At 46.6% G+C, this 27,472-nt stretch overlaps 1 protein-coding gene, 1 long non-coding RNA gene and 1 other non-coding gene across 8 annotated transcripts in view; 2 read left to right on the top strand and 1 right to left on the bottom strand.

The window, feature by feature from the left end:
* Positions 1-3,677: 3,677 nt before the first annotated feature.
* PPARD (peroxisome proliferator activated receptor delta) overlaps positions 3,678-27,472 on the top strand; it is a 76,975-nt gene continuing 53,180 nt past the window's right edge. For 2 of the 6 annotated variants that reach the window (XM_022581684.3, XM_022581687.3), the window contains exons 1-2: positions 3,678-3,799; positions 7,411-7,495. The gene's annotated coding sequence lies outside the window, so the exon portion shown is untranslated. Of the gene's footprint in view, positions 3,800-3,837; positions 7,496-27,472 lie in introns of those variants that run through there. The other 4 variants (XM_089918021.1, XM_022581685.3, XM_089918022.1 and 1 more) reach the window with 4 other exon arrangements.
* LOC149748212 (uncharacterized) lies at positions 14,743-17,750 on the bottom strand. The gene is made up of 2 exons (XR_016394462.1): positions 16,670-17,750; positions 14,743-15,233 (listed from the first exon to the last, which is right to left on the bottom strand). It is a non-coding gene; the product is annotated as an uncharacterized LOC149748212 (long non-coding RNA).
* LOC115801801 (U6 spliceosomal RNA) lies at positions 23,505-23,611 on the top strand. Its single transcript, XR_004022145.2, has one exon. It is a non-coding gene; the product is annotated as a U6 spliceosomal RNA (small nuclear RNA).

The raw sequence follows: 27,472 nt of genomic DNA, 5'->3' as shown, positions 1-27,472 counted from the left end.
TAGGTTTGTCTATTTGTTCATGTATTTTTTAAAATAAATTTATTTATTTATTTTTATTTATTTATCTTTGGCTGCACTGGGTCTTCATTGCTGTCCGTGGGGTTTCTCTAGCTGCGGCGAGCAGGGGCTAGTGTTCGTTGCGGTGCGTGGGGTTCTCATTGCGGTGTCTTCTCTTGTTGCGGAGCACAGGCTCTAGGCATGTGGGCTTCAGTAGTTGCAGCATGCAGGCTCAGTAGTTGTGGTGCTTGGGCTTAGCTGCTCCGCGGCACGTGGGATCTTCCCGGACCAGGGCTCACACCCGTGTCCCCTGCATTGGCAGGTGGATTCTTAACCACTGCGCCACCAGGGAAGCCCTGTTCATGTATTTTTAAGATGGATGATGGTGAACATCAAATCGCTATGGGTTCTGAGTCTTAGTCAATACATTTAAAAGGGTAATATAGTAGTTTTATATTAAAATATTAATGTTTATAAAATAGTAGAAATTACATCCATACTCTGCAACTACTAAGTTTTAAACTAATATGAAATATATTAGATGTCACCTTAAAAATGTACAAGGAGCTGCATTAGTTCTTATATATTCTTTTAGGGGTAGCGGGGCAAAAATTTTGAGGACTACTAACTATGAGGCCTGATTAGAGACAATTCTTGGAAGCCAGGTAGTGTTTAAACTTGAGGTGGCAAGCCAATTCCTAAGTCTTGGTTTCCTCATCTGTAAATGGGGTCCATTCCAGACTTTTTAACATTCTATGATGGGACACAGGAGGTGTTGCTGGTTGCAGTGTGACAGTGAAAGGAAGCTCACCCTGAATCCACATCAGGACTGGCATGAGAAGCTGTCGGTCTGGTGGGACATTATCGGGGGCAGAAGAAGATATTTTACCGTCTTTTTTTTTTTGCGGTACGCGGGCCTCTCACTGTTTTGGCCTCTTCCGTTGCGGAGCACAGGCTCCGGACGTGCAGGCTCAGCGGCCACGGCTCACGGGCCCAGCCGCTCCGCGGCATGTGGGATCTTCCCGGATCGGGACACAAACCCGCGTCCCCTGCATCGGCAGGTGGACTCTCAACCACTGCACCACCAGGGAAGCCCTGCAGTCTTTTAATTCCAGCGTTATAAAAGAACTCCTTTGTCCTTACAAACATCCTGGACAAAGGAGAGTGTATCCAATCTCTGATGCCTTCAGAGATACCTATAAGCTCCGGGGGCCATGTGGAAAATACAGCCACTGTGGCCCCAGGTCACCCCTGAGGGTTGAGGAGGTTGGGCAACTGGCTGGAATGTAAGTGGTTTGTTGCAAACTGTTGCCAGGATATGCAAGGCGCCTCTTCCTCACCATCAGTGTCTATCCAGGCCAAAGAGGTGCCAGCTGAAAGTTGCCTCTCTGGCCCCTGCTGTAGGTGAGAGGGGGAGGAAGAGGGACGCTGAGGAGGCTGTTTTCAGGAGGCTAAGGAGGCCTCCACCTGCTGGCTGGAGCTTGAAATGGCTGTGGAGGAGACCGGATCTAATTCAAAGCTGGTCTAGCCTTATTCCACGCTGTAAGTTATTGTTCAGTTACACTGTAATTGGGCATCCGAGCAGGTTTTGGTAGCTGAGCTCTCTGGCTGGTCTGAAAAGGGTTGCAGAGGCTTGGCAGGGACCAACTTTTCCCACTGTGAGCTGTGCCTGTGGGCAAATCTAGTCAAAATGAAGATTTGGGGAAGCTGTGTTAGTCTGTTTTAGATTCAAGTAACAGAAACTAACTGATTTAAGTTTAAAATATATGTATAGGGCTTCCCTGGTGGCGCAGTGGTTGGGAGTCCGCCTGCCGATGCAGGGGACACGGGTTCGTGCCCGGTCTGGGAGGATCCAGCGTGCCGCGGAGCGGCTGGGCCCGTGAGCCATGGCCGCTGAGCCTGTGCGTCCAGAGCCTGTGCTCCACAATGGGAGAGGCCACAGCAGTGAGAGGCCCGCGTACCGCGAAAATAAAAATAAAAAATAAAATAAAATATATGTACATATTTTTATATATCCGTTTAATATGAAAATGAAATGAGCTGAAAAATGTAGTATTTTAACAGTGCTCCCAGAATTTCTTTCAGGGAAGGAGCTGTCTTTATTAGGGGAAATGAGACTTTTAGGGAGGAGAAAGTGAAATCTCTAAGGCATGAGTGTTGGCAGGAACTCTAGCAATGAAGAGATGTGCCTGGAAAGCGGGAAGGATTTGTTTTCTCTCTGGAGAGAATGGGATAGAGGAGAGAATGGTGGGGCAGGGAGGAGAGGTAGTAATCTGGGAAAAGACCAGGCTCTAAGGAGTGAACAGCCAGTCAGAAAACCTCAACGCCGCCAGTGCAGAAAGGACTTTAAAAAAATGTCAGCTGTGTGAGTTTAAACTGTTTGCAATGCATCACGTGACCCTTCCCAGGGCCCAGAGCATCATAACATCTATACCCATGAATGTTTTGTGTGGGAAGAAGTGTGGGCAGTCCTCAGGAAGGGCTGAGTTGCATCTCTACATTTCTGAACTGTGTGACTGCGGCAGCCTGGCAGAAGCTGGAGCCTGGAGGCAGAGAGATTTAGGAGAATATAAATCCCTGAGAAATTTGCAGAAATCTTAGGGATGGCTTTGACTTCCACAACCCATTTTTTCTTCTATCTCAGAGGCAAGGAGGTTGACATCTGAATTACAAAAGTACTGCGCAGGGAATTCCCTGTCGGTCCAGTGGTTAGGACTCTGCCACTGCAGGGGTTATGGTCCCTGGTAGGGGAATTAAGATCCCCACATGCTGCAGCAAAGAAAAAAAAGTACTGCACATTCATTTCAAAAAGTAGAAAAAAAAGAAGCAGAAAGAAAAAGAAAGCACTCGTAGTTCTACTATCCAGATATCTAGGAGTGTAGGAGAGGGGGAGAGGTAATCTTTATTTTAAAGATGATGGAAAGGAGGAAGTTACCCATTGATCACACACCTATAGAGTCAAGTTTTGTTCATTGCCAGATGGCAAACCCATCTTCTTCTCCCATACTGCCCTCCAGCTGCTGGGTACCTTTTTATGGTATATCTGAAGGTTGGAATAACACGTCTCCTCCAGGTCCTAAAGACTTGGGTTAAGAAGCGAGAACAGAATTTTCTACAACAGTAAGGAGGGTGCTCCCCATTTAGGTGGGCAAGTGTATTAGATAAATAGGAAGATAGGTAAGAAATCCAGAACCATAAATTTCTAGTTGCAGAAGCCTCTTGAGGGAGCAAAGCCCTTTTGTGAAAATTACAGGGAGCACAGCCATTTCCAGTGGAATTTGGATATCCAGGTTCTAACCTCAGCATTGCTTCTCACTGCAAGTCACGCACCTTTTCTGGGACAGTTTCTTCACTGGAAGTTTGAGGAGACTGTACGAGATGATCTCTAAGTTCCCTTCCAGCTTTAAATTCTCTTTTGTGATACTTGCCAGACTTGCTTTCCTGGCCCTGGAGATTCCTCCCCAGCTCCTCCTTGAGCTGCTGCGCCCTCGTCCCGCACCAGAGGGCGCTGCAGGCGGGCCCGGGGCAGCGTGCTGGTGGGCGGAGTGGCAGAATCAGGGGCGACTCTAGGAGGCGCGGTGATTGGCCGCGGCCGGGGCGGAAGGGGGCGTGGAGAGGGGAGGGGAGGGGCTGCGCGGTGACGTCACTCTTGTGGGGCGGGGCCAGGCGGCGCAGCGTGTGACGCCGCGGCCGCCGCGGCCGCCGCGGATCTGGGGATTAATGGGAAAAGTTTTGGCAGGAGCCGGAGGATCCTACGGAGCCTGCGGGACGGCGGCGGTGGCGCGGAGGGCAGCCAGAACAGGTCAGTCCGGGTCCGGGGAAGCGGGTAGGCAAGCAGCGGAGGGAAGCAGCGGGCCAGGGCTGAGGCGGGCAACGCGGCTGGGGCGGAAGGCCCGGCGGGGAGTGGAGTGGGGAGAGTCGCAGGGGTCGGCTGACGGAGCGGCTGCCGCTTCCTGTCGCTCTGGCCCGGGCGGGTCGCGGTCGTCCGTTGCTCTCCTGGCACACCGCCCCGCTTCCCCTGCTCCCCCAGCCTTTGGACGCCTATCAGTATTTGAACCCGAACCACGGGCCTCCCCCCAACCCCCAGACTCTGTGCCCCCTTTTGGGCCTCGTGTCTCCGTCTCCTCCCACTTCTGTGTTCTGAGAGCCCCATCCCAGGCTCTAGGTCCTCTCCCACTACCCACCCTTGTCTCTGATCTCTTCTTTCATATCTTCTCTGGTGTCCCCAAATTCATTGCCCTCTCTACCCAGGGTCTCCTTGGAGATCTTCTCTGTCCCCCTCGTTATCCTTGTCTCCTGTCTTCGTCCTCCCATCCTTGACCTGTGTCTTCTCTCTCTTTTCCCATCCCTGTCCTCTCCTTCCCGCGTTGCCTGGCCCCTCTCAGTATCACCCCTCCCCACCATCTTCCTCGCGGTGTTACCGGGCTTTTTCAGCCCGTGCCTGCAATCCCTGTCTACCTAAGCCCCTCCTACCCAGGTTCCCCCCAGAAGCCCTGTTTTTGCCCCGCTCTCTGATTTCTTTCCAATCAGCCATGCCCTCTGCATTCCTGTCATCCACCTCCCCTTCCTTCCCAGTTCCTTGCCTCTGCTTCTGGGAGAAGCATTAGCTGCAGACACTGCTTTCCCATGACCCGCAGTTGAGATACCTGTGGAGTGGGCGTGTGGGTGTTCAGCCCCTGATTGAAGTAAGGCGCTGAATGTCTGAGGTAAATAGCAGGTAATGTTTGGTGGGAGAATTTACTGGGGTGTTGCATCAGGGATAATGTCCAATTTGTAGACCATTCTTCCAATCTCAGCTTTCGTACTTCCCCTTTATGTGTCTGTTGACTTCCAGGAACCTTTGAGGAGAGACCAGCCGCTGAATTGGGTGTATGCCAGGGGTAGCTGGAGGCCTCATCCAACTCTTTTCCCCTTCCAGGAAACAGGGCTTTGTGGCTTTACACTCTGGATATACTGTACACCTTTAAACCATGATACCTCAGCCTATCTCTGCCCTGATTCCCACCCTCTACCCTATGCCCTATCTCAGAGAGCTAAGAGAAGTCTCCAGAATCTATGCCCCAGAGAATGCCTGTGGTCCTCAACCTATTCCTCTGTACTGGCTCCAGAACATTTTTTTTCCTGTTTGAGTTTTGAAATAGATTGCCAGCCTGATAGCCTTGGGGCTGGCAGGTAGCTGTTCCTTTTGTTATTGGTGACTCGAACCACCTGCTGATTTTTCCCTCACGCATCTCTGAATGTGTCTGGGGCTTCTGATGTCGATAACTGAGCAGGTTCTCTTGAAGGTTCTTCTCCCTCTGTTTTCCTTGGGAGCTTCATTTCCTGTGGCTCTAAGAGAGAGAGGCTGACACTGAAGTCCTGTTCCCTTTGCCCAGGCGTAGCCAGTCAGTATCTGCCTGGACAGGTTGTGGGGCTGCATTAGGAAGATGGTGTCAGGAACTTGAGTTGCTTCCAGTCACAGAGATCATCCTCTTTGTGGCTAGAGAACCCACCACCTTCACGGTGCTTCTGGATCTTTAACCTTCTTGCCAGACTGAAAGTTCTTTACAGATGCGTTCAGTTTGAGCTCCTTTATTTGGCGTTGGTCCCCTAGAGAGATCTTCAGGAGATAACATATCCTATATTTCTGCCCAATCTGATTTTGGAGGATTCTGAAAGCGTGACCCACTCTCAGTTCAGAAATGAAGGCCTGTTGTTTCACCGGGCTCCAGGTTTCTAGGTCTCCTCTTTTGAGGATCGTGCTCTCTGTCTTTGAGCCAGAATTGGACACAGAATTGGCAGCCTTCAGGAACTGTGGTGGAGAGCCAACTGAAACAACCAGACCAGACTTTAAAGTTTTGGAACCCTCTTGTGCACAGACCCTTTTCTGTGAAAGGAGTAGGGTCGTGGATGGCTGAGCCAGTGCCCTCTCCACTAACCCTCTGAGCCCTCTCCTAAGCAGCACTTGGGCGGTGGGGGGAGTAGGGCAGACTGGACCAAAAGGGGGTCCTTGTTCCAATGGAAAACATCCCTTTGCGGCTTTAATGGGTCATTCTGATGAAGTTGGGGTTGTGTATTTGGTGGTGATTTAGTCCAGCCTGTGGCTCCCCAGGACTTTACCTGACTCTTTGGAGCCGTTTGCTACTCCTCTGTCTGCTTACCCATTGATAGCGCTCTCTACTGAGGCAGCAGGTGAGAAGGGCTTGAGAGGACATCAGGCCCAGTCCTTGGGGAGCAGCTTGTGCACCAGAAGCTCTGGCCAGATAGCTTCTCGCAGTTTGTCCACCACGTCATCTTCCGCGTGGGTAGTCATGATCATCGATTACCAAGTGCCCATTCGGTGACGTTGGCAGAGCTTGGGTCAGCCTGCCTCTCTTTTTCAAAGGGGTGGGCAGACAGGCCCCTGACATTATCCTACAGATGGTGTAGCCCATTAAGTCCTTAGTTTAACGAACTGCTCGTTTGTTTGGCTGCCTTTCTCCTTGCTTTCCTCCTCCTTTGGTGTGTGCCTCCACCCACTCAGGAAGAATTGCCCTCCCTCAGCCTTCCAGCCTCACCTGTGGTCCCTCAGACCCCATCCCCCAGGGCCTGGTGAGAGGACAGCCATTGTTGGGCGCTGGCCTGGGAAGCTGGTAGGCCTCTTCTTTGGATAGAATGCAGATGTCCTGGCTGTTGTGCAAGCTGTCCTCAGGGCCCATGGCTCCTGGCATGTCCTGGGATGGTGCAGCTTCTCTCAGGAGGGGCTGGCCCTGTCGCTTCCAAAGGCTTCAGCTGTATTCTGTCACCAAATACAGAGGCCCACTCCTAGGGTGTTACCTGCGGACTGGGAAGCTAAACTACAGGCCCTCCTCTGTGCCTTTGGATCCAGAGGGAGGAGCCACTTGCAGCTGAGTTCTGTGGTGTCAGGAGAGCTAGGCACTTGCTTGAGCCTGGCAGGGAGGAAATGGCCCCTTGTATCAGGTTTCAGATATGTGGGTCTTCTTCCTTGGCATATGGTTCTTGGCCTTCACAGCTCAGAGGCTGGTGATTAGGGTGTGACTCCAGTGCCATCTCTACTGGGCTTTGGTCAAAGAATCAAGCATGACTCAGGGCGTCTGCATTTAGGAGCTGCCACCTGTGGGGGGGTGTTGGGCTCTGGCTTCTTCTTCACCTTGCCAGCTCTTCCTGCCCCACGCTGATAGAATCAGCAAAGCCGGTGTCTGCTTACTTGGAAGTAAGCAGACTACTTCCAGGGTTGGGAAATATTTGCTGACTCAGGCTCAGAATCACAACATCTGGGGTGGTGGTGGGGGCAGGGGTGAGGGACAGAGGAGGAGCCAGCTTGCCTTAGGAGCACTCGCTGAGCCCTGATGTTTAATTATAATGTATCAGAGCTGCTTTTCTGACCCCTGGTGCCTCTCAGCTAAAGATGTTGGCTTTCTTTCTATCCCGCAGTGTTGCGTGGTGTTTTGGGGTATGCACGTGGTACTCACGCAGTGGCTTCTGTTCACCAACAGATGAGGACAGATGCACCAAAGAGGTAATCCCATTTTCCTTACCCAGGGGCCTCTGACAACTGACGGACACATCTCAGATGAAATGGTTTCACTAGCGCTGAGTCCCAGATCCCAGGAGCCTGTCACTGCATCTGGTACTTGCACATAGTGGGCACTTATTAAATAATTATTGATTCTATGGCTTATGTGGTTTTTTTTGAGGAGCATTAAGATTTTCACCTTTACACCCACTGACACATAGACTCCATAAGGGCGGGGACTTATTTTGTTTCCTGTTGTGTCTAGGACAGTGTCTGGCACAGAGGAGATGCTAAGTATTTGTTGAATGAATAAATGTACAGGGGCTTCCCTGGTGGCGCAGTGGTTGAGAGTCCGCCTGCCGATGCAGGGGACATGGGTTCGTGCCCCGGTCCGGGAAGATCCCACATGCCGCGGAGTGGCTGGGCCTGTGAGCCATGGCCGCTGAGCCTGCGCATCCGGAGCCTGTGCTCTGCAGCGGGACAGGCCACAGCAGTGAGAGGCCCACGTACCGCAAAATAAAAAAAGAAAGAAAGAAAGAAAGAAATGTACAAACTTTCTTCTCTGCCCATATTATTTGGGTGCCAGGCCACAAAGATAGTGTCCATCTTTTTCTTTCATTTATATAACAAACGTTTTTGAGTGCCTGCTATGTGCCAGGTACATTACTAGTCACTTGGAAAATGATGACAGTGAAAAACCAGATTCTGTCCCTGTCTCATGGGTCTGTAGTTTGCTGGCATGTATGAGAAGGAGCTGGGCATGATACACGGAATTGTTTCTTCCATCTCTGCTGGGATATCGGGTCCTCACGAGAGTCAGAACAATGCTCTGTGCTTCGCATTGCTGTTTCCCTGTTTGCTCTCAGGATGCCTGGCAGGTTTTGTAAACTCTCAGAAGGGGAGCTCCAGGGAATTTGATGTTCGTTGTCCCAGCTATCTGGGAAACCAGGCCATGGTGGGGTCCCTGCTGGGGGCCAGGGGAAACGTGGGGCTCCTCTCTGATTTGTTTTAGTCTCTGAAGCTCAGTGGTTCTACTAGCTGTTTATGGGCTTCACTTCCCTTTCTCTGCCTTTAACACCCCGTGAGTTTTCCTGTTGCCAAACAGGGTGCTGAGCCCATGTGTCTGTCAGTCTGCGGGGGTCGGGTTGTTTGTGGATCTTGCAGGAAGGCCTGAGGCGGGGGCCCCTCCTGTTCTGAAACCCATACCAAGTTCTTTCCTCTGAAGGAAATGTGAAGGCGGAAGAAGGAGGGTTTGGGAGGCTTCTGAGGTTCTCTGAGAGGAGACGAGAGAGAAGTTCTCCCTGGGTAGGGAGAGCTGCTGCATTGACTCGGTTCGCTTTGTCGTTTGTTTGAGCAGCAGCTAGCCACAGTGGCACCTATTGTCCATGTCCAGGGTCGGTTGTCCTGTTCATCCCTTAGCTTTGAGCTCCCAGCCCCAGCTAGAAGTTTTCTTTCTTAGTTTCCACTGGCAAAGATGAGGCTATAGCTTTATCAGATTTTTTCAGTGTTAATCTCAAAAAACTGGTGTTGTCATCTTAGTCTTTCCCATCTGAGGCACTTTTGTGGGCCAGGTGCTGTGACAGATGGTTTCAGACGTAGTCCTTGGCTGTCCCCATGGCCCAAGTGAGTGAAACCTAGTTGGTGAGAGAAGATATATGCACAGAAAGATTTTTTAGACATTAGAGACTCAGTGGGTACTAAAAGCATGGTGCTGTACAAGGATACTCATTTATAGGAGCAAGTCATCCCTGAGGATTGGCTTTGTTCCTGAAGAAACTGGGTGTCAGATTGGCCACCTTGAAAGAAAGCTGGTTTATTTTGAAGTCAACTTTATGCTCTTAAAAACTGTTAAGGGGGCTTCCCTGGAGGCACAGTGGTTAAGCATCCGCCTGCCAATGCAGGGGACACGGGTTCAAGCCCTGGTCCGGGAAGATGCCACATGCCACGGAGCAACAAAGCGGGTGTGCCACAACTACTGAGCCTTGCTCTAGAGCCTGAGAGCCACAACTACTGAGCCCGCACGCCTAAAGCCCATGTTCTGCAACAAGAGAAGCCACTGCAATGAGAAGCCCACGCACCGCAACAAAGAGTAACCCCCACTCACCGCAAGTAGAGAAAACCCGCACGCAGCAACGAAGACCCAACGCAGCCAAAAATAAAAAAATAAATAAATTTGTTTAAAAAAACTATTAAACAAAAAAATTGTTAAGGACCTCAAGAACTTTTGTTTACTGTATTAGAAATTAAAACTGAGGCAGTTTTAAAAATTACAAATTTATGAATTCATTTGATATAGTAATAAATCCATTACATTTATCATAAATGACATTTTTAATGAAAAATAGCTATTTTCCAAAACAAAAATGTTGAGAGGAGTGACATTGTTTTACACTTTTGCTAATGTCTGGTTTAATAGAAGAGAACTGGATTCTCATAACTGTTTCTGTGTTCAGTCTCTCTTTTTTTTTTTTTTTTGCGGTACACGGGCCTCTCCCGTTGCGGAGCACAGGCTCCGGACACGCAGGCTCAGCGGCCATCGCTCACGGGCCCAGCCGCTCCGCGGCATGTGGGATCTTCCCAGACTGGGGCATGAACCCGTGTCCCCTGCATCGGCAGGTGGACTCTCAACCACTGCGCCACCAGGGAAGCCCTGTGTTCAGTCTCTTTAAGTACATTGTTTTACCTGAAGGATATGAAGAAAATCTGGCTGCACACAGATATGTAATTGAGAAGGAGAGGGATATTTTAATAGCTTTTGCAGATAATTGTGGATATTTTTCTTTGTTACTATACCAAAACTCGATGAGTGGTAGTTTCTTAAAGGTTACTTGGAATGTGGAGTCTGAAATCTTATCAACAAACTTTTCATACTTTGTGACATTATAATCCATTGGCCCATCTGGCACTTTGAATGGATCTTTTACTTTGAATTGGTCATTGGGAAATAATTGGTTTACTGAGTTATATAGATCTAAATGTTGACATGCTTCATTTTACAATGTCAGTAAATCATACTAAGACCACTGCTCTCATCAGAAAAGCCTTCAAGTATTGGGAAGCTGTGAAGCTCACAACGGTGGATACAAGTTTTCCATAATTTGAATTTTCTCTTGAAAGCTTGCTTTTTATTGTTCGTAACATACTGTCAGTTTCTTTTCTTGAAGTGACAGTCTCACTTCATTCATTTCCAAGAGAAAGTTTGTCAAATACCCAATCTAAATAATCATAATTTATTTGTCTATTATTCTTTTCTTTCAAGTAAAAATGGTGTTTCATGAAAAAAATGGCTAGTTTAGCTTGCAACTCAAACAATTGCACAATTGCTTTTTCTTGAAACAATCATGGAACTCCTGTTTGTTTTGTTACATAGGATATTTAACAGACATGTACTCCTGGGACTTCCTTGGTGGTCCAGTGGTTAAGACTCTGGGCTTCCACTGCAGGGGGCACAGGTTTAATCACTGGTTGGAAAACTAAGATCCCACATGCTGTGTGGCGTGGCCTGAAAAAAATAAATAAATAAAATAAAAATAAAAGACATGTACTCAAGGGTCATGATTTAATAAAGTTAGTTTTTATTGGCTCATCTAGGACATTCTTAAGTGGAATTGGCACTTTATTATTTTTCATGATTCTGTGGGTTGACTGGGCTCAGCTGGGCAGTTCTCACTTGGGGTCTTTCATGTTGCTGTAGTCAAGTAGAGGCCAGGGCAGGAGTCATCTGAAGGCTCAGCTGGGCTGGTTGTCCACACTGGCTCCCTCACATGGCTGGCACTGATGCTGGCTGTTGACTAGGGTGCCCTACATGTGGCCTCTCCATGTGCCTTGTGCCTCTCACAGCATGGCAGCTGTTCTGAGCAGAAATATCCCAAGAGTGAGTGTATTGAGAGATCCAGGCATAAATAGCAAGGTTTCTTATGGCCTAATCTTGGAAGTCACACAATGTCACTTTGTGTTTTCTTGGTCATAGGACCGGCTCAGATTCAGTAGAGGGCTACATAAGGGTATGAACAACAAGAGGCATGGTTCACTGGGAGGGAGAGAGGCCTCCTTGGAGACCAGCTACTACTTCTTTTTAGCATCCCTTATGTGAGGTAACCTGGCCTGTATATGAATACTTCCAGGAGAAAAGTGTTTTCTCACAATTTCCATTCCTGGAAACCACTGTTAGGAAATTCCTAGTAGGTTGATAGAAGCCATTTAATGCCAGGTGAGGGAATTTGTACTCTGTGTTCTTTGGGCAGTGGGTAGCCGTTGATGGTTTTAGAGCAAGGAGTGATTATGTTAATAGTGCAAAAAGGTGGATTAAATGGAGAAAGAATGAAGGTAGAGAGGTTAGGTAGGAGATTACTGCAGTAGTCTAAGTGTGAGGAAATTCTTCCTCATATATAATCTGAGTTCCTCTGGTTGCTGTTAAAATTAATTGATTTTGAACTGTCAGCCACACTGATTAAGTACCCAGAGCATGGGTGGAGTAACACACACACGCACGCACACACGCGTTATTTAGGGATGCTGATACACCAGAGGGCTCACAAAAATAAAAGGGCTCACAAAAATTAAAAGGTAACTAAATTTAGGTTTTATTGTCAAGACACATTAAAAAGTCAATCATAATTTATCCGATAAAAAGTAGGAAAAATAAAGCTTCATGTAACACCACTGACAGTGTTTCAAAAACACTTCAGTTTCAGTATCATAGACCATGAGGAAGTGAGAAGAGTGAGAAGAAAGAGGGGGACAAATGAAAGGATGGTGGGGAGAGGGATAAAGAGGAGGAAAGAAGGGGATCGAGGGGGAAAACAGCAAAAAGAGTGATGGAGGATGAGGCTGGAGGAGCTGCTTGAGACCCAACAAAGCCTCCGCTCTCCGCGGGTCTCCAGCCTTAGCGTGGGGCTGGCTGCTTCTGCGGTTCCCGGGGCCCTGGCTGCCGGGTTTTAGCACCTCGTCCTCCTGCCTTGTCTCTGTGACTCTTTGTGTCTGAAAAGATGCCTGGGGAAGCGCAGGAGCTGCGTTGGTGTTGGGCAGACCTGGGTGTCACTCTTAGCGCTCAGTGAGTGGGGTCATGACTTAGAGATCTAGGAACCTCGGTAAGTGCTGGTTTCATGGAGCCGAGGCTCTGGGGGTGCTGAGCTCAGGAGGAAGTGCCTTCCTGCACTGGTTCCCTCCCTGGTTGACACCGGGCCATGGCACTGGAAGCCCAGCCTGAGCACGGGAGTCTTAATCTGCTGCTCAACAGTTCCTGGGGTACCAGGCAGTGCGTTGCCCTTCTTTTTCTTTCAAGTCCCATCTGCAAAGCCTGACTTCTCCCGGGCCTTGGCGTCATCTCAGCAGCTCTCCCGAGACCATTACTGAATTATCCACAGCTCATAGCCACTCAGCTTCGAAAGAGTTCTCCCATAGGGAGGGTCCTGAAGGGAGAGGCTCCCAGGTGTTATGGGGAAACGACCTCATGTTTAAGTTCATTTCTGTATTATTATATTGATAGGTACCTAAAAACAGATTTTCGTTTCTTTCATTTGTAATCTGCTGTAACTCTTTGATCCTCGTCACTGCTTTTGGCACTTCCCTCATCCAAGAATTGTGACCTCAGCGGCGTGGAGTTTCTTGGTCACTGCTCTAATGGAAGTACAAGCCAGCTTTGCTCTCCCGGTGGCAGCAGGAGCCAGGCAGGCTGCCCTGCAGACACAGTCGTCTGCGGGCCCGCTCGCCTGATAAACAGGCTGTCCTTGAACTTGCCAGAACCCAGAGCTCACTGATCGTTCCTTTTTCCAAACAAGCACGCAACCCAGATGGGTTCTCAGAACCCTCCACCCCGGGCAGGTCTCATGGGAAAAAGCTTACCTGCCATCCCTGAACCCGAGCTTGTTCGTCTGACCCACACCATTTCTTTGCAGCTTCCCCTCCTTAAAAGCCTTCAGGACAGTCCAGAGATCCTGCTGGGTTCCCCTTGACCCTCAGCATGTGCATCCTGGGATGAATTTCTGAGTGGTCCATTGGGGACATCAGGTTGGAGAAGAGAAAACTACCCTTCTCTTCTAAGGAGGCCCTCCAAGGACCAAAATGCTCAGTTGCATGAAAATAACTCCCCACTCCCTAGTTACAGCAAAAGAAAGACTCTGGCCCAGGACCTTGCCGAGACTCCCGATCTGACTCTTCTTTCCAATGGACCAGAGGTCTGAACTGTGTTTCTCCCAAACTCTTGGTGCCTGTCTTTCGTGGTGATGGACTGGGTAGTGGCCCCCAAAGATATCCAGACCATAATCCCTGGATCCTGTGGATGCTGCCTTGTATGGCAAAATGGACTTTGCAGATGCAACTAAGTTAAGGAACTTGAGGTGGGGAGATTATCCTGGATTATCCTGGTGGGCCCTAAGTGCAATCACAATTGTCCTTTGAAGAGGGAGGCAAAGGGAGATCTGTTACAGAAGAAGGCAGAGTGGCTACTGCAGCAAGGTCTGCTGGCTCTGAAGATGGGGGAAGAGGCCAAGGAATGCAAGGAATGCAGCTCTGTACGCTGGAAAAGGCAAGGATACAAGTGCTCCGCTAGAACCTCTGGAGGAAGTGCGGCCCTGCCAATACCTTGATTTTGGTCCAGTGAAACTAATTTTGGATTTTTGACCTTCAGAATTCTAAGAGGATAAATGTTTTGTTTTAAGCCACTAAGTTTGTGGTAATTTGTTACAGTGGCAACAGGAAACTACTACAGGGGTCATCCGTCTCCAAGCACAGGGGGTGACTTGGCTGATCCTTGTTCTTATATTAAGGCAGCCTTAGAGCATCCTTTTCATGGCAGTTGGAGATTCTAGGTCCAGACTTTCTGCGAACTAATATTTAAGACAATATGCTCTCTGGGGGAACCTTTTCGGGAGTTCTTGGGAGCAAAAGAGAAGGCCTCAGATAGCATCTGCTCCTTGCTTTTGGAGCTCCCCCACACCTTCACTCAGATGGTAATAGTTTCTTTCAGATTGTTGAGGATCCAGGATTAGCTTAAATCTGACTCCAATTCCATCTTTCTCTCCACTCTCCTTCCTTCCATTCATTCAGTGGGTATTTATTGGGTACCTCCTACATGCTAGGCTCTGTTCTAGGCACTAGGGATGTAGGAATGAACAAAGCAGATAAACAGATCTCCTGCTCTCATGGTAGTTGTGCTGGGGGAAGGGGAGGGAGCCAGAATTAAGTAAATAGCATGTCAGATGGTGAGAAATGCTGTATGGAAAAATAAAGTAGGAAAGAGGTCGTGGCAGTTTTATCTATTTATAAAGATTTTTATTTAGTTATTTTCATTTACTTTTGGCCGTGTTGGGTCTTCATTGCTGCGCGCAGGCTTTCTCTAGTTGTGGTGAATGGGGGCTGCTCTTCGTTGCGGTGCGCGGACTTCTCATTGCGGTGGCTTCTCTTGTTGTCGCTCACAGGCTCTAGGCATGCGGGCTTCAGTAGTTGTGGCACACGGGCTTAGTTGCTCCGCGGCACATGGCATCTTCCTGGACCCGGGCTTGAACCCGTGTCCCCTACATTGGCAGGCGAGTTCTTAACCACTGTGCCACCAGGGAAGTCCAGTGGCAGTTTTAAATAGAGGGCTTGAGGAAGGCCTCGCTGAGGAGGTTATATTTGAGCTGAAAGAGGAGAGTGAGCCACGTGTGGGAAGAATCTTAAGAGGCAGAGGGAAAGCAAGTGCAAAGGCCCTGAGGCAGGAACATGGCTGGTGGGTTGGAGGAAGAGTCAGGAAGTCAGGTGGCTGGAGCAGTGAGGGAGGAAGAGAATGGGAGATGAGGTCAGAAACATGATTGGGGGCCAGATCGCCATTGACCCTGAAATACTGTAAAATCTCTCTACAAGGCCCATCCTTCCTTCTTCCCTCCCTCCCTTGCTTCCTTTCTTCCTTCCTTCCTTGCCCTCTCCCTCCTCTCACCACCTTTCTGCCTTCATGTTTGTGTTCATCAGTTCCTTTCTGTAGAATGTTTATCACATGGTACCTATGGGGTATCAGCAGATAAACATAGGCAGCTTAAAACATTAGAAGAGGGGAAAAAAAGCACCCTCCTTTTTCTGATAATAAAAGCAGTTCCACTGTCAGTGCAGGTATGGAGCTGTGTGCCTAGAAAGACAGCTCTGGGGTGGTTTCTGGGGGTCCTCACTTCCCTCCCCCTCCTCCTCAGCCCCATGAGGATCTCAAGGCCTCAAGGCTGCCCCCGCCCCCCACCCACCATCTACCCAGTGTGGATCCCACCGTTGGCCACCTAGAATGCTTTCTTAACAGCCCCCTCGTCTCCCTGCCCTTCCCTGCCCGGAGCAGCACCACAGCCTGGCTTCATCCCTACACTCAGCCAGGTGCCTGGGGGCTGCCCAAGAAAGGAGGAGCACGTGAACCGGTGCCACTGCACGTTTATGGCCGTCACCTAGGCTCCCAGCATTCATAGGCCCCCCCACGTCCCTGAGCCACTGATTCTCTCGTTCCTGGGAGTGGCCATTCCAAACCTCAGGACTCTTCCTCTTCTAGGTCCTCACAGTGTGGCTGGGATTTCTAAGAAACAGATTCCAAAAGGTCAAGTAAGTCCAGCTTGAAAAGTCACTCTCCCTGGATAGTGACCCCATGACAGTTCAGGTGCTCTGGCAAGCTTCCAAAATGACACTTTGTCAGCTTCACTGTCATTTAGGGGCCAGGTACAGATTGTCTCCATGGATTAAATCCTCCATGCCTGTGTCTCCGATTTTATAGTTAGTCCTAGGTGACTCTGTCCAGAGCTTGTTTTAAATAATGGCACCAAATAGATTGTCATTGAAAACATGAAAAATCTTTGGTAATAAACAAAATGACCAATAATAATTTCGATCTCCCAAGTGAAAATCACTAGGTAAATAAATCCCCAAACTGCAGACTGCATCCAATCAACATTGTATTAATCTAGCCCTGCTTATATTCTATTATAGTGTGATTCCTGTGACTTCTTTTTGGCCTCTGAACACCCCAGTGTATTTACAGCACCTACTTACAGTTTGCCTTTCATAATCCTTGCAGTGTGTCACCTTTCAGAAAAATATTTTGTCTGTTTTCTAGCCCATTCCCTGATCCAGGTAGCATGTCTGCACTCAGGCCCAGGCCTGCCTCTGTCCCCAGCAAGCCTAGGGTGGCCTTGTCCTCTGCACTACCAGGACCCTGTGTTTTGGACTCACTTTTCTATCTCCAGCCTGGCACCATGTAGATAACCACGGAGTAGCTCTCACGAGCTGGTTCCAGCTCTCCCAGGGCTTCTGCCCATGTGCTGCTTCCTCTCTGCGGACTGAAGCCTGAACCTTGCCTTCCTTTCTGCTTCCTGCTTCCGTCTTGAGAAAGAACCAGTCCATCCATCCTGTGTTCTCTATGAGTCAGAGACCTTGCTGAGTCACAGGGGAGCAGCCTGCCTTTCACGGTCACGTCCTCAGTCCTGAGGGGTGTTCATTAGCCACCATCAAAGGTCTTCTCCCTAGAAACTGGCTCCTTGAGGGGCAAGTACCTTGCACAGAGAGGCTCACCAAGCACTTGTTGGATGGAAGGGTGGTAGATGGCCAGCCTAAGTGGCCCTCTTCCCACAGAGTGGCCCTGGCACTATCCTACCCCAGAGCCGTCTGGGAAGTTGTTTAATGGGGAGCAGTCAGAAAGCTGATGTGTTCCCTCTAGGACCCCTTCCCCAGTTGTTGCCCCTCCCTTTGGTTGAGGCTCAGTGGAGACAACTGAGATTTTTGGCTTTGGCAGTTTTTCTCAATTGCCTCCTTCTCCCTGCTTCCTCCACTGGGGGTCTAGTAAGGCTCCCTTCTCACACTTCTCTCTGGCTTGGCACCTGCCGTGGTATATTATGGTGGAGTTACTGCCTGCATGCTAGCCTCCGACATTGGACTGTGGCTTCTTCAGGAGCTGGGCTCACCTGTATCTAATCCCCTTTCCATCCCCAGCAGAAGTCAGTAGACACCAGTAGCTGAGTAGAATATGGTTCTCGTGTGTTGAATGCACTATGCTAATCACTTTACATGCATCACTTTGTTTAATCCACACACCCTGAGAGGTAGGAATCATAGTACCCCTTCCACAGATGAGAATGCTAAGGCCCAGACTGGTTAGGAAAGTTGCCTGAAGCTGCACAGCTAATACGTGACAGAGCTAAGATTTGAACCCAGGTGAGTGAAGCCCGCTTCTTTGATCGCCATATAGCAGGGCCTCCCCACAAAGGGGTGGCTGGCCGACTCCAATTCTTCCAGCTTCCAAAGTACCTGCCTGACTGGCCAGACTAACGTTGGCTTCAGAGAACACTCCCTGTTTTCAAGCACAGCAGAGTCTCTTGTTGGCCACTGGGCAGAAGCAAAGTGTTGGCAGGCTTTGGGACCCCCTGCAGAGCCTCATTCCAGGTCAGCGGGCAGAGGAGGCCCTGAGCATGACTGTGCTTAGTGGCTCCCTGGATCTGCTCCAAGGCAGTGAGCAAACTCCCTAGAACCGTAAGAAATAACCAGCCAACTGGTGGGCCAGGCATGTAGGGTTAGAGGGACTTGTAGGAGCAGAAAACAATCACTGCTCCAAGTGATTAATCAGCCCGCTTCCAGCCTGGTGAAGGGAGAGGAGAAAGAGAAGATGGCCCAGGTGTGCACATATGGAGAGAAGGGGGGAAGGGAAATTGCCTTTATTCAGATTCTCCCTTGGGCCAGGCATTACCCCATGGAGGAGCTCACTCGCCCTCACACCAGCCTGCAAGATGTGGGTATTGGATGAGGAGGTATAGGATCAGAGTTGAACAATTTGCTCAAGTCACACAACTGACAAATGATGGAGCTGGGGTTGAGCCCTTTGGAGCCCTTGTTCTTCTCAATTCAATGACTGTGCTCTCCCTGCTCATGTCCCCTTAGCCTGGGCTTTCCAGGCATGTACGAACGGGTGCAAGTAGGCATCCTCAGGCTGTGAGCAGAGGCAGTAGGAGAGTCGGGGCTCTTGGCACCTGTCCTGTTCAGACGGGCCCTACCTAGACCAGCAGGACTTACTGGGCTGAAACCAGCAGTGGCATTACTTTTTTCTCCTTTCTTGTACCTTGTCATCCCTGCGTTATTTTTGGAGAGCTGTATTTATTTCTGCTCCCACTTCCTCACTGGAGGCAGGGGTTGGGGTGCAGAGAAGGTATTGGGAATCAGAAGAGGTAAGCATAAGGGACATCTCAGTGGGGGCCTTGCCTGGGCTCTGGGGGCGGTTAGGGCCTCTCCTCCGCCCAGCTGTAGGCGCAGGGGCCCTGTGCCAGGATTGTGGAGACCTGGGAAACTCTCTTTTCTGGGATGTGGATCTGGCGCTTGAGCACAAGAATTTCCCTGTGTGTGGTTTTTAATTTATTTTAAAATGTTTTAATTATATAAATAATAGTTATTCATTATAGACAGTTGGAAAATACAGATAAGCCCTGAGAAGAAAATAAGTCATACGCCCAAGCACCTGAGGTCAATTAATCCACGACAAAGGAGGCAAGAATGTACAGTGGAGCAGAGACAATCTCTTCAACAAGCAGTGTTGGGAAAACCGGACAGCCACGTGTAAAACAATGAGATTAGAACATTCACTCACACCATATACAAAAATAAACTCAAAATGGTTTAAGGACCTAAATGTAAGACCTGAAATCATAAAACATATAGAAGAGAACATAGGCAGAATACACTTTGACATCAATCATACCAGTATGTTTTTGGAATAGTCTCCTAAGACAAAAAAAAATAATAATAATAAAAGCAAGAATAAACAAACAGGGCCTAATTAAACAGCAGAGGAAACCATCAACAAAATGAAAATATAACCTATGGAATGGGAGAAAATATTTGCAAATGATATGACTGACAAGGGTTAATACCCAGAATATATAAACAGCACATACACCTCAATATCAAAAAACAAACAACCCAATCAAAAAATGGGCAGAAGACCTGAATAGACATTTTTCTAAAGAAGACATACAGATGGCTAACAGGCACATGAGAAGATGCTCAACATCACTGATTATTAGAGAAATGCAAATCAAACTACAGTGAGATGTCACCTCACGCCTGTCAGAATGGCTATCATTAAAAAGTCTACAAATAACAAATGTTGGAGAGGAGGTGGAGAAAAGGGAATCTTCCTACACTGTTGGTGGGAGTGTAGATTGGTGCAGCCACTGTGGAAAACAGTATGGAGGTTCCTCAAGAAACTAAATATAGAACTACCACATGATCCAGCAATTCCACTCCTGAGACTATATCCAGAAAAGACAAAAGCACTAATTCAAAAAGATACATGCACCTCAATATTCATAGCAGCATTGTTTACAATAGCCAAAACATGGAAGTGCCCATCAACAGAGACATAAGTGCCCATCAGCAGACAAATGGATTAAGAAGAATGGTATACATTTACAATGGAATATTACCCAGCCATAAAAAAGAATGAAATTCTTCCATTTGGAGCAATGTGGATGGACCTAGAGAATCTTATACTTCGTGAAATAAGTCAGACAGAGAAAGACAGATACTGTGGGACATAACTTATGTTTGGAATCTGAAAAATAATACAAATGAATGTATATGCAGAACAGAAACAAACTCACAGATATAGAAGACAAATTTGTAGTTACCAAATGGAAGAAGGAAGGGAGGAAGGACAAATTAGGGGTATGGGACTAAAAGATACAAACTACTGTGTATAAAATAGATAAGCAACAAGGGTATATTGTATAGCATGGGGAATTATAGCCATTATCTTGTAATAAATGATAATGGAATATAATCTGTAAAAATACTGAATCACTGTGCTGTACACACAAAACTAGTATAATATTGTAAATCAACTATACTTCAATTAAAATAAATTTTAAAAGTCATACATAGGGAATTCCCTGGCAGTCCAGTGGTTAGGACTCGGCGCTTTCACTGCCATGGCATGGGCTCAGTCCCTGGTCGGGAAACTAAGATCCTGCAAGCCACGTGGCATGGCCAAAAAAAAAAAAAAAAAAAAAAAAAATCATACGTAATCAATGCCATCTATAAGCGACTGCTATAAATTTTAATCTCTGTTCATTCATTCATTTATCTATCAATTGATTATTATTTTTGGATGAAGAATGTGAATAACGATCTCACAAGCCAAGGACTGAATTCTTTTAGATTTTACTATGACTGTGTATACCTATTCTTTTTTCTTTCAAAAATGGTATATTTTTTAGTTTTGTGACCTGCCTTTCCCATTTTTCAGGTGGTTTCATTATGTCTCTGTTTACTCTCTGACCTTCCTTGCCTTTTGTGAGTGAGCAAAGAAAGGCATTTTGCCCAAAGGGAGGCATTTGGGAAGAGCCATCTGGTTATTTCTTGGTGTAGTTGCTTAAAGCGTGGACGGCAGAGAGGTGCATGAAGTGTGTGTCTGCCTCTCCCCATCCATGTTTCTCGCTACCTATCTTCCATCTGCTCTCCCTACCCACCCCTCTGCCTTTTTTTTCCTTCCATACAAACCCAGGAAAGGATACTGCCTCCAGTCTGCAGGTTTCTTTTCATGGCTTTTAGAGAAAAACCTCTCAGGAGCTCAGAAAAAAAGGTACACAGAGTGGAGACGGGAAAGGTCGTGCCTAAGCTGGGGTGGGGTCTTGGGAAGAGTGACCAAGAGGAGGGCCCAGGTCCCTGACTCTGTCTTGAAGCAGTGAGAAGAAACTGGGTGTTAGGTTTGGGGGGGATAGCAGGTGGCTGTGGGGCCTTCTTGCAGAGACAGCGACCAAGATGACCAGGAGGAGGCCTGGAGATTATATAAGGGGCCCGGATAAAGGCCGGAAATAGGGGACAAGGAATTGTGTCTTGACAGGACACTCTTCTCCACCCAGGCCCTGCTCTTTCCATGAACCTCTGCTGGTCTGCTTTCCCTACCTGGCCATGGCCAGGCCAGGTGGTTTGACAGGTCTGGCAGACCCAGCCACCATGCCCTACTGACACCTCTGTGCCAGCAGCTGCTCCATGGCCCCTCCCTGGCCAGTAGGTAGGGATCTGCGCATGTAGTCAGGCATGGGGAAGATGTTCCCATCATCCTCAGAATTGGCGGCTCAGATTCCATTCTAGAAAAACAGCTCAGAGCCAGGGAGAAAATGGAAGCTGGGGTGGTCTGGGAGGAACAAGCGATGCCTCTCCTTTACTTCTTACTGAATAAATGGGGTCTCTGGCCGTAGGTGAGGAGAAGGCCTCTGAGCCCTGAGGATGAGTGAAACTTGGCATCTCAGCTTTTTTCTGGGCTACTCTGGTCTGCACGCAGGCTGGTGTTTCATGGCGGGGCCAGGAATCCATGCTTATGAACAGGATGATTTCCATAAGCTGTGTGTTCCTCACTGGGTCATACTTGTTTTCCTGTGGATCCCAGTCCTGGTGAGACCCGGCAGCCACCCGCTGGGCTGCAGAGCAGGGTAGCTTCCTGTGGGGCCCCTCGAAGCCTGCACTGCTCCTCTCCCTTCCTCCACTCCTGAGCTATAATTAAGTTCCTATATGAAACCGTATCCCTCAGCTGACACACACTTGTAACCGCAGTCCTGGTCACTGGGCAGCTCCTCTGGGGTGACTCCAGGGTCTGGTGTCTCAGCCTCCAGACAGTCTTGGGTAGGTCTGAGTAGGTGGTGGGAACCCACCAGGAGAGGCGTGGGTCCAGTGAGGCAGGAGCAGGCCTTGCCCAAGAGGCAGAAAGTGGGGAGTCAAGGGGGAGATGAACGGCTGGTGAGCAGCCAGAGTGCAGCGCACACAGAGGTGGAGGCCAGGACAGGCAGCCTTGCAGGGCAGGAGGGCATGGACAGGGCCAAGGTTCTGAGTCACCAAGCCACGAGGCAGAATGTAATCAATCTGTTTTATTTTATACTCTGCATATTTCTGTAGTATTGTAAAATTGAGATATACTTCCCATAATGTAAAATTCACCACTTTAAGGTATACACTTCAGGTTTTCGGTAGATGTACCGTGTTGTACAATCATTGCCACTGTCTAATTCCATAACATTTTCATCACCCCCAAACAAACCCTGTACCTATTAGTACTTAGTCCTAATACCATCTTCCCCTCATTGATTCCCTGGCAACCACTAATCTACTATCCTCTGTGGATTTCCCTATTTTGGACATTTCCTATAAATGGAATCATACAATATGTGGTCTTTTGTATCTGGCTTCTTTCACTTAACATAATGTTTTCAAGGTTCATCCATGCTGTAACATGTAGTGGTACTTCATTCCTTTTTATGGCTGAATAATATTCCTTTGTATCATCTGGGTTCTTTCCATTTTTTTGGCTTCTATGGACACTCATTTACAGACTCTTGTGTAGACATATACTTTAAGTTCTTTTGGGATTATACATAGGAGTAGAATTGCAGGGTCATGGTAACTTTCTGTTTAATATTTTGAGGAACTACCAAACTGTTTTCCAAAGTGCCTGCATCATGCCCTCACTCACTTATTGTTTGTTTGTTTATGTATTATGTTTATTGGCTATTTATTTTTAATTATAAAATATATATAACATAAAATTTGCCATTTTAACCTTTTTTTTTTTGCGGTACGTGGGCCTCTCACTTGTGGCCTCTCCCGTTGCGGAGCACAGGCTCCGGATGTGCAGGCTCAGGGGCCATGGCTCACGGGCCCAGCCACTCCGCGGCATGTGGGATCTTCCCGGACCGGGGCACGAACCCGTGTCCCCTGCATCGGCAGGTGGACTCTCACCACTGTGCCACCAGGGAAGCCCTAACCATTTTTTAAATGTACATTTCAGTGGCATTAAGTACCCTCACATTGTTGTACAGCCATCACCACATCCATCTCCAGAATGTTTTTTCTTCTTGCAAAACTGGGAATTCCCTGGTGGTCCAGTGGTTAGGACTCTGTGCTTTCAATGCCAGGGGCCCGGGTTCAGTCCCTGGTTGGGGAACTAAGATCCTGCAAGCCACGTTGTGCAGCCAAAAAAAAAAAGAGAAAAGAAAAAAAAAGACCATCTTGCAAAACTGAAACCGTACCCATGCTTGCTTCGGCAGCACATACACTAAAATTGGAATGATACAGAGAAGATTAGCATGGCCCCTGCACAAGGATGACACGCAAATCCATGAAGCGTTCCATATTTTTAAGATGATACAAACGGAGAGATATTACCATGTTTTTGGATTGGAAGAATCAACATTGTGAAAATGACTATACTACCCAAAGCAATCTACAGATTCAATGCAATCCTTATCAAACTACCAATGGCATTTTTCACAGAACTAGAACAAAAAATTTCAGAATTTGTATGGAAACACAAAAGACCCAAATAGCCAAAGCAATCTTGAGAAAGAAAAACGGAACTGGAGGAATCAGGCTCCCTGACTTCAGACTATACTACAAAGCTACAGTAGTCAAGACAGTGTGGTGCTGGCACAAGGGCAGAAATATAGATCAATGGAATGGGATAGAAAGCCCAGAGATGGACCCACACACATATGGTCACTTTATCTTTGATAAAGGAGATAAGAATATACAATGGAGGAAGGACAGCCTCTTCAATAAGTGGTGCTGGGAAAATTGGACAGGTGTATGCAAAAGAATGAAATTAGCACACTCCCTAACACCATACCCAAACATAAACTGGAAATTGATTAAAGATCTAAATGTAAGGCCAGACACTATAAAACTCTTAGAGGAAAGCATAGGCAGAACACTCTATGACATAAATCACAGCAATATCCTTTTTGACCCACCTCCTAGAGAAATGGAAATAAAAACAAAAATAAACAAATGGGACTTAATGAAACTTAAAAGCTTTTGCACAGCAAAGGAAACCATAAACAAGACAAGAGGACAGCCCTCAGAATGGGAGAAAATATTTGCAAATGAAGCAACTGGCAGGGGGTTGGTCTCCAAAATATACAAGCAGCTCATGCAGCTCAATATCAAAAAAAACAAACAACCCAATCCAAAGATGGGCAGGGGACCTGGATAGACATTTCTCCAAAGAAGATATACAGATTGCCAGCAAACACATGAGGGGATGCTCGACATTACTGATCATTGGAGAGATGCAAATCAAAACTACAATGAGGTGTCACACCTCACACTGGTCAGAATGGCCATCATCAAAAAATCTGCAAACAAAAAAAAAAAGAAAAAAAATCTGCAAACAATAAAAGCTAGAGAGGGTGTGGAGAAAAGGGAACCCTCTTGCACTGTTGGTGGGAATGTAAATTGATGTGGCCACTATGGAGAACAGTGTAGAGGTTCCTTAAAAATCTAAAAAAAAACTACCACATGACCCAGCAATCCCACTACTGGGCATATACCCTGAGAAAACTATAATTCAGAAAGAGTCATGTACCACAGTGTTCATTGCAGCACTATTTACGGTGGCAGGGACATAGAAGCAACCTAAGTGTCCATCAACAGATGAATGGATGAAGAAGATGTGACACATATATACAATGGAATATTACTCAGCCTTAAAAAGAAACGAAATTGAGTTATTTGTAGTGAGGTGGATGGACCTAGAGTCTGTCATACAGAGTGAAGTAAGTCAGAAAGAGAAAAACAAATACCGTATGCTAACGCATATATATGGAATGTAAAAAAAAAAAAGGTTCTGAAGAACCTAGGGGCAGGACAGGAATAAAGACGCAGACGTAGAGAATGGACTTGAGGACACAGGGAGCGGGAAGGGTAAGCTGGGACGAAGTGAGAGAGTGGCATTGACATGTATACTCTACCAAATGTAAAATAGATAGCTAATGGGAAGCAGCCACATAGCACAGGGAGACAGCTTGGTGCTTTGTGTCCACCTAGAGGGGTGGGATAGGGAGGGTGGGAGGGAGATGCAAGAGGGAGGGGATATGGGGATATATGTATACGTATAGCTGATTCACTTTATTACACAGCAGAAACTAACACAACATTGTAAAGCAATTATACTCCAATAAAGATGTTAAAAAAATAACAAAAAATATAATAAAGTTACTTAGGTCAGTTCCTTATACCTTTAACCACTTCAGTGAAGTGGTTCAATATATTTGTTGTACACAATTGATTCTTTTATCATATTCTGTCTTTAATCCTGGGATTCCCATATGGCCATTTAAAAAAAATTATACATTAAGGTTTACTCTTTGTGTTGTACATTTAAATGGGGTTTAAAAAAGGCATAATGCCATGGATCCAGAGTTATAGTTTCATACATTTAGTTCCATTACCTTAAAAATTCCCTTGTGCTTCAATTATTCAACAACCCCCACCCCTCGTTCCTAGTTTTGCCTTTTTCAGAATGTCATATAATTGGAATCATAAAATGTGTAGCCTTTGCGGACGAAATTCCTTAACTTAGCGATATGCATTTAAGATTCTTCCATGTCTCTTCCTGGCTGACAGCTCATTTTAAAAAAATTACTGAACAATATTCTTTTGTGGGTATGTGCCACATTTTGTGTATCCATTTACTTCTTAAGGATATCTTGGTTGCTTCCTGTTTTGGGCCGTTGTGAATGGAGCTGCAATGAACATTCACAAGAAGGTTTTTTTCTGGACATAAGTTTTCAAGTCTAGGTGAACTTAGATAGACACATGACTGTGGATCATATGATAAGACGATTTTTAATTTTGTAAGAAACTGACAGGCTGTCTTCCTAAGTGGCTGTATCATCTGCATTTTTACCGGAAAGGAGTAAGAGTTCCTGTTGTTCCACATCTCACCAGCATTTGGCTGTTAATGTTTTGTGTTTTAGACATTCTAAATATATGTTTAGTAGAATCTTGCTGTTGTCTTGGTTTGCAGTTCCCTGATGACAAGTGATGTTGAGCATTTTCTCGTATGATTATTTGGCATACGTAAATCTTTGGTCTGTTCAGATCTTACGCTCATTTTTCAAGTGGCTTATATATTTTATTATTGTTCAGTTAAATATTTTTTGTGTATTTTTGATATAAATCCTTAGATACGTATTTTGCAGATGTTTCTACCAGTCTGTGGCCTACCTTTTCATTCTCTTAACTGAGCCTTTTACAGAGCAGAAGTTTTTTTAATTTAGTAAAGTCTAGTTCATCAGATTATTTTCATGGATTGTGCTCTTGATATTATATTTAAAATCTCATCGCCTCACCCCAGGAGATGGTGATTTTTCTCCTGTTTTATATTTAAGTTTATGTTACATTTTAAGTTAACTTTTGCATAAGGTCTAGGCTTTTATATGTTTATATGTATACATATATGTATGTATATGTGTATGTGTGTGTGTGTGTGTGTGTGTGTATATATATATATATATATAATATTTATAGTTCCAGGCACCATTTGTTGAAAATACTATTTCGTCCATTGAATTGACTTTGCTTCTTTCCCAAAAGAACTGTTGACTATGTTAGTATTGGTGTATTTCAGGACTTCTTACATTGTTACATTGATATATGTATCTGTTCTTTGCCAGCACCACACCGTCTTGATTTCTATATTGTAATAAATATTGAAATCACAAAAAAAAGGGAAAAAAAGAAATTCTGTACCCTAATTAATGATTCTCCATTCCCCACCACCCCCCAGGCTTCTGGCAATCACCATTCTACCTTCTGTCTCTATGAATTTGACTACTCTAAATCCATCATAGGAGTGGAATCATACAGTATTTGTCCTTTTGTGACTCGCTTATGTCACTTATAATGTCTTCAGTGTTCACCCATGTTGTAGCGTGTGTCAGAATTTCATTCCTTTTTAAGGCTGAATAATATTCCATTGTGTGTACCACACATGTTAATGTACCACACATTAACAATACCACATCTTGTTAATCCATTCATCTGTTGATGATTCATTCATCTGTTGCTTTCCCCTTTTGGATTTTGTGAATGTACTACTATAAACATGGATGTACAAATATCTGTTCACGTCCCCTTGTTCAGTTCTTTTGGGTACATACCCAGAAGTAGAATTGCTAGGTTGTATGATAATTCTGTTTTTAATTTTTTAAGGAACCA

This window comes from Delphinapterus leucas, chromosome 10 (genome assembly GCF_059928025.1).
Source record: "Delphinapterus leucas isolate spDelLeu-1000000601 "Yukka" chromosome 10, BTC_Dleu_Yukka2, whole genome shotgun sequence".
Lineage (NCBI taxonomy): Eukaryota > Metazoa > Chordata > Mammalia > Artiodactyla > Monodontidae > Delphinapterus > Delphinapterus leucas.
The sequence above is the reverse complement of the archived record's forward strand: the minus strand, read 5'-3'. Positions and strand labels throughout refer to the sequence as shown.